A 12,545-nucleotide genomic window follows, 5' to 3' on the forward strand; every position below is an offset into this window, starting at 1 on the left:
TTTTGTCCTAACCATCTGCATCCATGCATGAGGCCGACGGTTTTGGTTTCTGTAACGTCATGCTCGTAGCTCCACCCACACTGACATTTTTACAATTTACTTCACATCACTATAGCCCCTTTCACACAGATATTCCGGAAAATACACGGATACTGTTACCCGGGATTTGTCCCGGGATCGTTTGATTTTGGTTCATTCACACTGCCGGTGATTTTCCGGGATCTGTGAGTGCGTTCACACACATCCCGTGTAACTATGTACACTAACGCATCGTGTACCGTTCCACAAAGCTGGCGAACGATCTCAGCTTCAGCGCGGATAGTAAGGAGGTCGTGGTCTCTGCTTCGTTCCAGTTTGCAGACATTTTTTTCGTTCTTTCTTTGTTGATGACGAACACAAACTTTCTAGAGTCGCGCAATAGCACATGCGTCATCACTACGACACCCCTTACGGCATTGATCCTGGCTTTTGTTCATACAGGGCATGTTCCGGGACTGATCCCGGCAATGTTACTAGGACGTGTTTGCGTTCACACAGAATGCACTCTGGCAATTTCGCGGCAATTTCCCGGGATCAACCTGTGAAAGGGGCTTATGAAACATCAAAATACATTCTGATCAGCTGTGATTTAGTTGATTCATGCAATTGTTTTCTTTCGAGGACAGAAACAAATGGAACATTTTGTTAAAGCCAATTGTTTAAAGAAGGTCCACAAATAAGTCTTAATTATAATAAGATTGACTGGAGTGAGCTATGGTGTATTGAGAGAAGGTATATTGTTACATTTCTCTTGCAGGATTTCTCTCTCTCTCTCTCTCTCTCTCTCTCTCTCTCTCTCTCTCTCTCTCTCTTTTCTGGTCGTTTGTTCGACCAGCTGTGCTATAAAAAATTAATAATAAAAGTATCCACAGATGGTCACCAGAGGACACACACCCACACAGGCATATGACACACGTCTGACAGTGATGGACAGGGAATTTAGCGAGAGGAAATCCATTAGCTCATCATGTGACAGACAGCCATATTCCCCCCTGTAATTAGTGCAGTTTGCTGAGGCAAGCATCACTAACACTATTGCTTAAGGTGAAGGATTTGAGCAAACACAAATTATTCAACTTTGCATGCTTTGCACATTGACAAGCATCACTCACATTTACTTCAGACGATGTCCCATCCATCCATCCTCTTCTGCTCTTTTCTTCTGCTTTTTTCTCATCACTCCATTCTCTCTTTGGGGTCACATGTGAAGGTTTAACCCTGCTCGTCCTTCACACGCACAATTGACTCCTTTCACGATTCATTCACACCATTTGGCGAATTCTCACAGCTGCCCCCTCCAACACACCCGCATCAGTCTTTCTCTAATAGATCTCGCTTTCCATTAACCCCACCCCCTTCCTTTTCTATTAAAGAAATCCCTAAAATCCCCAATTCCTCGCAGACCTCAGCCGGCCACTCCTGCTAAAAAGGCTCACACACGAATCTTGAGCTCGATTGGACGATTGTTCCCCTCGGTCTCTGCGATTACCTTTCACGCCTGCTTGCCCCGTCCCTCACCCAGAGGTCAGAGGTCGGCTGCTTCTTCAGCAGCCCATATTTAATTCATCACCCCAGTTTGTGTGTGTGTGTGTGTGTGTGTGTGTGTGTGTCTAATGCTCCCAGGAGACTTTGGGATGTGCTCTTGATTTATGATGTATGTGCCATACCATGATTTCCCTTTCTGCTGTCACAGCATTCGTACTTTAGCATGTGTGAACGTATCGATCGCATGGAGTCTGAGTGATTTGGAAGGGAAGTAGACACTCACTCAATATGAATCTGAATGAATTGTCCTGGCTGTGTCACGTGAAAGACTCTTATTTGTGCATGCAACAGGAGCAGTGTATGCAGTGTGTATGTGGATGTGTGTTTTTACACTTAATCTACAAACCTAGAAATTGTCTTTTTAGTGTTGGCATTATTTTAGCTTAAAAACTTTTAGCAAAAGGGATAGTCAAGATCAGTCATCATTACTCACCTTGTTGTTATTCCAAATCTGACTTTTACATTTAGATTCATGCATTTGGCAAATACTTTAATTCAAAGGGACTTGAGCTACAGTACCAAGCAAAAGTTTGGAGTTTGTCAGATTTTTTTTTTTCTAAATGTTTTTGAAAGAAGTCTCTTATGCTCACCAATGCTGCGTTTATTTGATTTGACTGCATTTAATATTGTGAAATATTATTACAATTTAAAATAATTTATTCCTGTGATTCTGCTGAATTTTCAGCATCATTACTCCAGTCTTCAGTGTCATGTAATCATTCAGAAATCATTCGAATATGCTGATTTGGTGCTTAAGGCCCTGTTTACACTTGGTATGAAGATGCATTTTGGTCGATTGGATCACAAGATTTCTCTACAGGTGTAAGCGGGGTCTAAAACGTTTTGGGCTTTTCCATTTTCAACCACTTCTAGAGCGGTATTTGAAAACGCATTTAATCGCATTGCTTTCGTAGTGCAAACGCTCATGTGGTCGAATGTGTTCGAACAGCCACAAAACGCGCTAGCCAGATAGGATTTAAACTTTGTCAGCTGAAGATCCAAGTTTTATTTACAGATGAAAAACATACCAAGCACAGTGTTCTCTCACAATTCCTGATTTCTAACACACACTCACCGGCTTTCAGAGCAGAAACGAAAGGCATTGCTAGTGTCATGCTCTACTGTTTAAGCTCTAATATGATTTTTTTTTTTTTTTTTTTTACAATCACTTAAAGCATAGAGGTAGTCAAGCTCCAAAAATTACTAAAAAGTAAACCACAACAAAAAAATTACATTCTGATCTGAGCCATACGAGATTTATTCTCTATCGTAGGCCTTTCTTTCTCTGTCTCTGTGCCTCATTATTCCCTTCAGTGGTTTCTCTGGATGTACCAATTGAGAAGCTTTGGCTGCTGTTGTATAAAAAAAGGCTCTTGTGTTGCATGAGTGTGCGTGTGTGTGTGTGTGTGTGTGTGTGTGGTAGATTAAAAAAGGCCTTAATTGAAGTCTACCCAGTCTTTTTGCTCTTCTGTTCCTCTAAAAGCAATTTAGCCCTCTATCCTTCTCTCTGACAAGCTAAACAAGGACGGTCACTATCTTTTGCTGTTTTCTCTTAGCTCAATCACAGCCGACCATGTGCCTGCAGCTTTTCAGATGCCCTTTGTTCCATTCCCTCTTTATTCATCTTTCATTTTTCGCCTTTCTTTTCTAATCTCACACACTCATTATCACTCGAAGTCTGGGAAGTCTTTTGCTTGTCTTACACTGCAAAGAAACATTTCTGATTCAATATTTTTGTTGTTGGTTTTCAGTTCAAATATCTAGACATTTTTAAAAATAAAATCAGGGTTTTTTTTGTATACACTACAGTTAAGACATTTGTAGTTGGTAAGAATTTTTTTTTAATGGTTTTGAAAGAGGTTTCTTATACTCACCAAGGCTGCATTTATTTGTTCAAAATACAATGAAAATTGTAATATTGTAAAAATATTGTAATAATTACAATTTAAAATAACAGTTTTCTATGTGATTGTGAATATATTTTATGTAATTAATTCCTGTGATTGGAATGCTAGATTTTACAGCATCATTATTACTCCAGTCTTCAGTGTCACATAACATCCTTCAGTTTCACATTACATCCTTCAGAAATCATTCTAATATGCTGATTTGCTTATCTATCTATCTATCTATCTATCTATCTATCTATCTATCTATCTATCTATCTATCTATCTATCTATCTATCTATCTATCTATCTATCTATCTATCTATCTATCTATCTATCTATCTATCTATCTATCGATATAAAATGGCATATGTATTAATTAAAATTGGTTATATATTGGATACATATTGGTTACATATCACAGTAAAAGCATTGTGTGTAGCACAGTGCTGCATGTAGTCATTTTTGTCAGTTCTATAGTCACAGTGTAAAAGCATGTGAGCTTGCTGTTTCTTTGCTTTAGGTGCTGCTTATGTGTGCAGTGTGAAACAGGCGTTACTCTAGCTGTATGTACTGTTGACCTGCTATATGTGCCACATTTCCATCTCACTAACGAATGACCAGCCTTAGATTCATACCGCAAATAAGATTGAGAAACTTGCTATTGCAGAATCATATTTGAGAAGAGAAGTACGGACATTTCTTGATGCCTAAGAGCAGATATTGTACAGACGATGCATATTTCCTTAGGGGTTTACACCTTCTCTTTTATAATACATTCTGTCAGTAGAAAAAGACAGGAAAGAAAGACCACAAACAACTGGGGTACACACAGAGAATCTTTCGTATATGGTCAGGATATATTTCATCTGTATTCCTTTTTTCAGCTGTCTTCACATGAGATTTTCACTTTCATGAGGGGTGGTGTTGCTGTCCCTTTAATTTCTGTTAGTAAAAAAAACACACTTTTTTTTTACATTACTGTTATCCATCCTTTCTTTAAAACTTTTTTTTTGCTACTGTACCTTTAAATAAAAAATGGACTGTTATAATTGGCTAAGCTCTTCTCATGTGAAATGAGTTACTAGCAGGTAATAGCATACCTGCATATTTGTTTAATACTGTGTGTTGTGTAAATGTTGGTGGCCATGTGTTAATGAGCTTATGCTTGTGACATCATAACCACGATTTCCCAATGACTTGTTTGTGCCGTTCAACTTGAATAAAACAAAAAAATGTTGTAAATGCATCAAACTCAGTAATGCTCTAAGGTGCATTTGCTGGTTGTTAGGACATTGCTTTGTGGTTGATACGATGCTCTGTGTGGTTGCTAGGGCGTTGCTATGTTGCTATACTACACAGAACACCCTAGCAACCATGTTACATACAATTGTGAGAGAGAGAGAGAGAGAGAGAGAGAGAGAGAGAGAGAGAGAGAGAGAGAGAGAGAGAGAGAGAGAGAGAGAGAGAGAGAGAGAGAGAGAGAGAGAGAAGGCCATCTCTACTTGTGCACATTAAGAACAGTGTTCTTCAAAGAGCGATGGCCCGCAACAGCGTTACACAAAGTGCAATCCCTCACACACTTCTAGGTGCAGCATGTGTGTGTTTTAAAGTGATTTCTCTGTGTTAAGTGCTTTGTGTCACTTAAGAACCCATATGGACGAGAGTATGTGTTTGTAAAGTCTGCGATGGACTTGTAGCTAGTTTTGAGGTAACACTTAGTGACAAGTGGCAGCGTGCACATGCTTTTTTCTTGCTCTCCTGTCGAGGTGTGTGTGAGAATAGATGTTCTCTCTGTATTTTCTGCCTTCAGATCACTTAAGTGAATGTACACGAGAATATCTGCCCTTCTTTCTTGTATATTTAATGTCTTGTTCTCTTTTATACTTAGCAGCAGCGCTACATATACACACTACTCAGCCGAGGCCACTTCAAGGAGGTGATTTAAGGCGCTCCATGTCCTGTCCTAAAAACAAGACAAGTTTTTCCAAAGGCTGAGATCTCTTTGTGTCTAGTCGCACAGAGCCAAAACTTTTGACGGCAGCACAAAGTCTGGTCCACTATCCTGGCCATGAATTGGTGATTTAAACAGAAAGAGACAGTGTGGCATTATATAATGTGACCAACAGCCATTTGTGTTGTTTGTGTTGCTCAAACCCTCTGACACTCTGAACATCTTTCAACTCTCCCCACCATTGACAAGTTTTTCTGTAATTTATGACACAATGCTTCCCCGCCATTGACAAGTTTTTCCAGCAATCCACATTTTCACAGTTATACGGTAGGGGGACGCTATTACTCATCTTCTGAAATAGTACAGAATCTCCAGTTCCAAACACAAATGAAGAAGAAGCAGAAAGAAGCGGTAGAAGAAGATTCCTAACGCACAAGTAAGCTAATCCAACCAAACATTTAACAGCATATCAAAACTGTAACATTACCGAATGAAATGTTGAACCCACAAAGAGGTATAGGATTGTGCTAACTTTGGGGGTGTTGATGAACTCGATCTACTCAATCTATGTTCTGATCATTGTTCTGAATCCAATCCGGATATAGGCTAGTCTTTGACTGAAACGTGATTTTTGTCTAAATCCAGAGGCTCTGTTCTTTCTTTTGATATAATATATATATTTCATAACATTGCATATTCAGATATTCATACAACAAAATATTCTGGGGGGCATGAAAGTTTTGTGAAAATAATAAAAAATGCTTGCACGGACTGGCAACTTAAAAATGCTGGCAGGTTAATGGTAATATTTAATTGTTTGATTACTTAAGGGTTTATCATGTTTATCCAGAATATTTGCAGATGCACATTTAATGTTACATTCTTGTAGCAGAGTTTCGAAGGTCCTCAACTGACCCAACAATAACTGGATGAAATCATGAGAATTTGCTAAAGACCCAAATATAGAAACAATAACTTTTTTTTTCATCTTTTACATGTTGTTGTAAGAGGCCTTTAATGCAGAAATAATCTTTTTTTTTTTTTACATTTTAGTATGTTTTTAGGGAAATGTCGTAATATTGCACCGTTGGGCCTTTTGGGTAGCAGAATTTCAGTGATTTCACTCACTGTCTGAACAAATGTAAAGAACATCTAAGGGTTCATTTACAGGGTGTACTGCTAATGTAGCCCCTAACAGTAGCATATATATATATATATATATATATATATATATATATATATATACTAGCAATAACACAATATTAGGTCGACAGGCACATCTTTAATGACTTTTTTGTTGGCATGATGTCCACATAATTATTGGGTTGTTTATTTTCATTTTCCAGTTTACAGGCAACTCCACATTCCTCTTCATCACTTGTATCAGAATCCATTACAAAATCACTGTTCCCATTTTGGACAGCTTCAATGAACATCATACAGTTTGTAGATAATACAGCCTTTCCTGGCTGGTGGCATTCTGAAATGGAAAAAACACAGCTTATTTTCCATATCCCAATTATACTTTTTAAAGACTTTAAAGAATTCAGACATTCCACAGAATTCACATAATACAGTCTGTCTAGCTTATTGTGCCATCATGTTAATAGCACTTAAACCCCCCCCCCCCCCCCCCCCCCCAATAGAACATTGTCACCTGTCAGGTTAGTTAGTTACGATTATTTTTAAGAAGGTTCTTTTCAAGATTAAACGCTTCTTTACTTATTTTTTTTTAAATATAAAACATTCCTAACCCCTTTCTTAATTAAAACAAAAAACAAGAAGAATATAGCAGTTAAATAAAATGTTATTCTTAAGAAAGTTTCATGAATCTGGCCCCAGAACTTTATATGCTTCTTTTTTTTTGTGTGGTTGATGCAAGTCTTGTGTAGTACAGTATGTGTTGCAGTTAGTCTCAATCTGAGCCCAGATGAGCTTTTATTTCAGACCTTTTTTTCCCTCTCTTTATTCTTGCTGTGATAAGTATTACCTTTATAGGCCAATTTATTTAAACTGTTCTTAATATTTGACCTAACCGACTATTTCTACACAAAAGAACCATTGGTTGCCTCTCTATCAGCATAGAGGGTCTCATTCTGTTGGTGTTGAGTTTTCAGAACATTTTTTGTATGTTAAACTTCATACCAAGAAGTCAGGTTTCATTTTTGGTGGAACCTGTTCAGCAGATTTTTGCAGAATTTATAACAGACATTATTCAACCCCCCCCCCCCCCCCCCCCCCCCCCAAAATGTGGCACAAACATAACATGCATATTTAATAATATACATACAGTATATGATGCGTTTAGTTCCCTCTTTCAGTCAATCAATGACATATTTTCTTATTTTATTTTTATTTGCATCTAGGCTGTAAAGAACTTCTGCTATTATTGCATCTCATAGTAGAGGACCTTGACTCAATGGCTTACTGTTCGAGGCTGTTTTGCAGTTTCACTTCTCGTACAGGACGTTTGGTTGCTCTCATAGAGATGAACAGCTTTGGATTTGCTCAAAAGCATACATGGTCTCTGTAACTGACTACTGCCTCATTGAGCTTCAGAGGTTGCGGCTGATGACCATCTGGATGAGAGATTTTTATTTTTGTCCTCTTTAGAGGTGTGTGTTAGGGATCCAAGTGAAAAGTATTATACAAGTATTTTCGTCTTTTCCAAGCTTATATCAAAACGGGCATCCCCTGTTGGTCTTATTTGGACAGTCGTGTCTCTTTCTCTCCCAGTTGGAGGCCAATATGATGAATGGTTGTTTATGAGTACCGTCATGTTCTAACAGCAGTAGGCACTGGGTTGTTGGGCAAAACTCTCTCTCTCTCTCTGTAACTCATGGTCATTAACACAACACATTAAACACTAAACCACCCCCTGCCTCAATATTTTAAGCCTTTATAACATGACAAACTAAATATGACACATTTCTCCAGTGTTTCTAGAGCTCATGATGGGGGGCTTCCAGGTCCAGCCAGCAGTTGTTCAAGAATATATGTCTGTCCTAAAATATTTGGGTACCTCCTTTTAAACGTCCTAGGTATTCATTGATTATTATCAGCATTATCTATTAAATCTTCACGTCGTTCGATGCAGCACTCAAAACGTTTTATTAGGGCGGTGTAATTAATCGTAATTGATTTGCGATTTCAGCTTCCAACGATTATGAAAACAAGATAATCGAGGTAAAACGATTATTATACCGCTGCCACATTCCATCCAGCGCACCTTTCTTTCCTTCACAGCAGTGTGCTTTCGTTCCTCCCTTAAAGCCCAAACTTAACACCCAAATCAGCCAAACAAGTGAGTGTTGTAAAATGCAGCCTACTGTTGTTAAAATGCAGGATGTCTTTGATATTAAACAGCGTTACCACATTAAATCAAAATGTAAGTTTTAGTATGAATATGTTAGCCTAAAGGTCAATGTCAAGGTGTCTTTATTAGTACCCAAGGGTAAATTTGTTGTGCAGACAGGAAATTCAGCAATCCATACATAAATCAATCCAAGAAACATCAAAACAAATAGTAAACATAGAACATGAATATATATATATATATAACATTAAACAACTATATTCAATACATAAAAACGTTATGATTATGAAAGATTATGACAATGTGCCTCTAAACATCCCCCCCAGCCGCCTGTCCGCCCGTTCGCCTAAAATACGTAAAGTGCCGTGCATAGCAAAGAGTGTCATCTCCTGCTATTTTTATTTATTAATTATATGGCTGCGGGTAAACAAGTATTCCTATATAGTTTGGCTCTCCACCTAGGCGCCACAAACCGACATCCAGAGCGGAGGAGCTGAAACTAAAGGTTAGCTAGTTTGCTCAAAAACAATGACACAATTCGCATTCAGAAGATATAAGCGTTCAAAACTTAGTCTCTCACTTCCACCAATAAGGATCAATGATTTTGATGACATCACTTGCACTTCAGCTTCTCTTTCGATTTTCTGTCCAATCATATGCTCTCTAGAATCTGCAGTGTCCCGCCCCCTATGCTATAAATAGACGCTGCGGCTGAAATTGGTCACTTGTTCACATAATTACTATTTTCTATATGGTGAATGACACAGTGCACTATATAGGGGATAGGGAACGATTCAGACAGTGTAAATATGCTTTCCATTTGGGTGAATGATGTGTCACGCGAACCGCTGCTGCTCGCACACAGTCTGCTCTGGTCCAGAGACACGATAGCACAGAGCGGATCACATGCGCGAGTCGGTCTAGATCACAAAACGTATCGGACCCATTGGAATTCTACACAGAATGCCATATTTTAAAGCGAAATGGAGGAGAAATGGTTAGACACAGCACTGACGAGTAGAAGAGAGAACACCGGTGCCATGCACCAACATATATTACACACTATTTAAACTACACATCCTTATGTTCACTGTTTTGCTTTAGTATATAACACATCTCATATAACAATGAAATGTAGCAATATACATTTACACATACAGTATGGCTTTATTTGAATGTGTGACATGATGACACTTTGACAGAATGGCTGCAATCATTTTTTTTTTTTTTTACAGATTAATTGAAACAAACTGGTCGAAAAAGCCCATTTGTGGAAATGAATCGGAATTCCCATATTACCAAGCAATGACTCGGTATATTGAACTGAATAGGGCTAATATAGAGCAGTCTATTCCCTTTGAAAGAATCAATTCCATCCTTTGAAACTCATTCTCGATTCCCAATGCTCTGTCTTTAAGAGCAAGAAATCTTATTCGGACTACATTTCTAGGCCATAAACCGGTAGAACAGCCATTCAACTATATTAGAGAGAGGTTAAGAGCCAGAGGTCAGTGTTTATGGTGAACTTTAGTTGAGGGGTAATTATTGTCCTCTGGGCAGACAGGTTAGGTCTCTCCACCTCTCTTGCTAACCCTGTTTACTCTCATCTCACGACTGAATTATTCAGCTTAAGAACACTCTTAACCCGCGCACACATGCGCTGTGGAACCGGAATATATCCAGCCGCACGTACAGGGCTATTTAAAGCCTTGTCATAGATGGGAAATGGATGTTGGGGTCCTGGAGAGTTCCATTATTGCTACGGTGACGGATGATGGAATACCTTTGTTTTGCTGCTGCTTTTTCTTTTCCTCTTTTTTTTTTTTGTTTTAAACCTCGTGTGCCTCTCTGAAAGTGACAAGGTTGGGGCCCTAGCTCTTAGTGCGTGTGCTTTGACATGTCGAGTCGTGATGCTCAAGTGGGAAATGGGAGTTCAAGACTCGGTTGCATAATTTCCCATATCCCATTTTCCCTTCTTCTCATCATTGCCCGACAGAGTCAATATAAAAAAAACTGGTAAAAATATCAGGGGAAAAAAGTGACCGTTACTAAGAGGATTTTTAAATGTCATTTTTATCCAACACCCTATCCTAGAAAGTGTTTTTCTCTTGTGTCATTGATTTTTAGACACATTTTAGAAACCTTTATTTGGATGGTTCATTTCAACTGGTTTAACAAAAACAACAACATATAGCTATATAAAACATATATAATATATAAAAAAATCAACTCAATGTGGTGTATTATTTTAATATTGCTGAATATTTGTATGTATAAGTACAATACAAATATTGCAGTTTTGTTGTTTCTTAATTAAATGTGTTGTGTATTAATTAAATATTTAATAACTGTACCAAATATATTAATATTATGATTTCTTTATTATTATTGTTGTTTTGACTGAGTGTGTTGTTTTAATATTCCAAAATATGTATATATAATTACAAATATTGTAGTTTTTGAAACTTTGTTTTCAGGTTTGATGCTGATACCATATTTGATATGCACATTTTTATGCCAGATAAATATTGTTCCAACGTTCACTGAAAAATTATATCAGTTTTTTATGTTTTCATACATTGCAGAGTGGTAAAAAAAAAAAAAAAAAGTTGTCAAACAGAGGAACGAAACAACAAAAAAGAGAGTTGCTCACATATCTTGTATAGTGTATCGATCTAATTTCCCAAACAGAATCTTGACTGTAATTCTGAGAAGTATAGATCAGCTTTAAAATAGCTTTCTAAACTCTATAAATAAGTCATTGTACACATCTTTCATAGTTTTTAACTATGCATTAAAATCGAAGTGCACGGCTAACTCAATCCATGTGCTTAATGTTCTGTCCTCTCTGACTGTGTCTGGAGATTAATGTGTTGGTTTGACAACAGGTCCAGTTCTCACCCATAACAGTTAGATATACTTGACTGATCCCTGAGGGGAAATTTACTCCGCGGTGTAGCATGAACTACACTGTATAATGAAGGTCCCCGAATTAAATCTGTTAAAGCGGAGAATGTGTTTCCACTACTTTCTCTGTGATATATTTGTGACCCCTCCTGGGTCTGAGCAGACCTGTAAATCCCAGGCAGAGAAACGGTCGGCTCTAGTTGAGATCCGTGCTGATGAAAGCGTGCAGTCCGGGAGTTTATGAGCATGATCATTATAGTCCAAGCCAGAGGGCTTCAAAACAATTTTACTTTTGTCCTGCACACTGGACAGTTTTAATGACTTCATCACCATTTTATAGACAGTCTGAGATTGTGAATCCTCAAATTGCCATTTCTGTCGACCTCTTTCTCGCCGTTTATTTGTGTGCGCCTGCAGCCTTGTGGAGGGAATGTGTTGTTGTGTGTGTTCTGTGAATGTGTGTATTCAGGGGAATGTTTAAAATCTGTTAATGAATTATGTTAAATCATTGCTCTTTCTCTCTCTTGCAGTGATCTTGATTTGTTGTATTTTATCATGCTAGTGACCTGCAGTGTAACTACTGGCTGTGTCCACAATCGCATACTCTCTTGAGTAGGTACTTATTTTGAATATTTTGTAATCTGGATGTCCTACATTCGCCATGTTGTCATTATCAAGTGATCTACCAGCGTCAGTTACGTCTCTTCACTGCTATTCACAAATCCTCTCCCGTGTCCTCATGGGTCAGTAAAGTGTCCATCATATGCACACTTCAGAATCTCACCGGAAGTAGTAGGTCATCCGGGTACTTTTTGCCTATACTCTTTTATGAGTACTGTGAATTCAGACATTATTTGTAATATACTGTTTTCGTCTACTATAGTATGGGAGTAAGCT

The 12,545-nt window shown here is 38.1% G+C and overlaps 1 protein-coding gene across 1 annotated transcript in view; it reads left to right on the plus strand.

Moving 5' to 3' along the window:
• The window catches only part of ephb1 (EPH receptor B1), a 229,684-nt gene that overhangs the window by 72,748 nt on the left and 144,391 nt on the right, over window positions 1-12,545 (plus strand). The gene's annotated exons all lie outside the window — the stretch shown is intronic.

The sequence above is a fragment of the Phoxinus phoxinus genome (assembly GCF_949152265.1).
Source record: "Phoxinus phoxinus genome assembly, chromosome: 5".
NCBI lineage: Eukaryota > Metazoa > Chordata > Actinopteri > Cypriniformes > Leuciscidae > Phoxinus > Phoxinus phoxinus.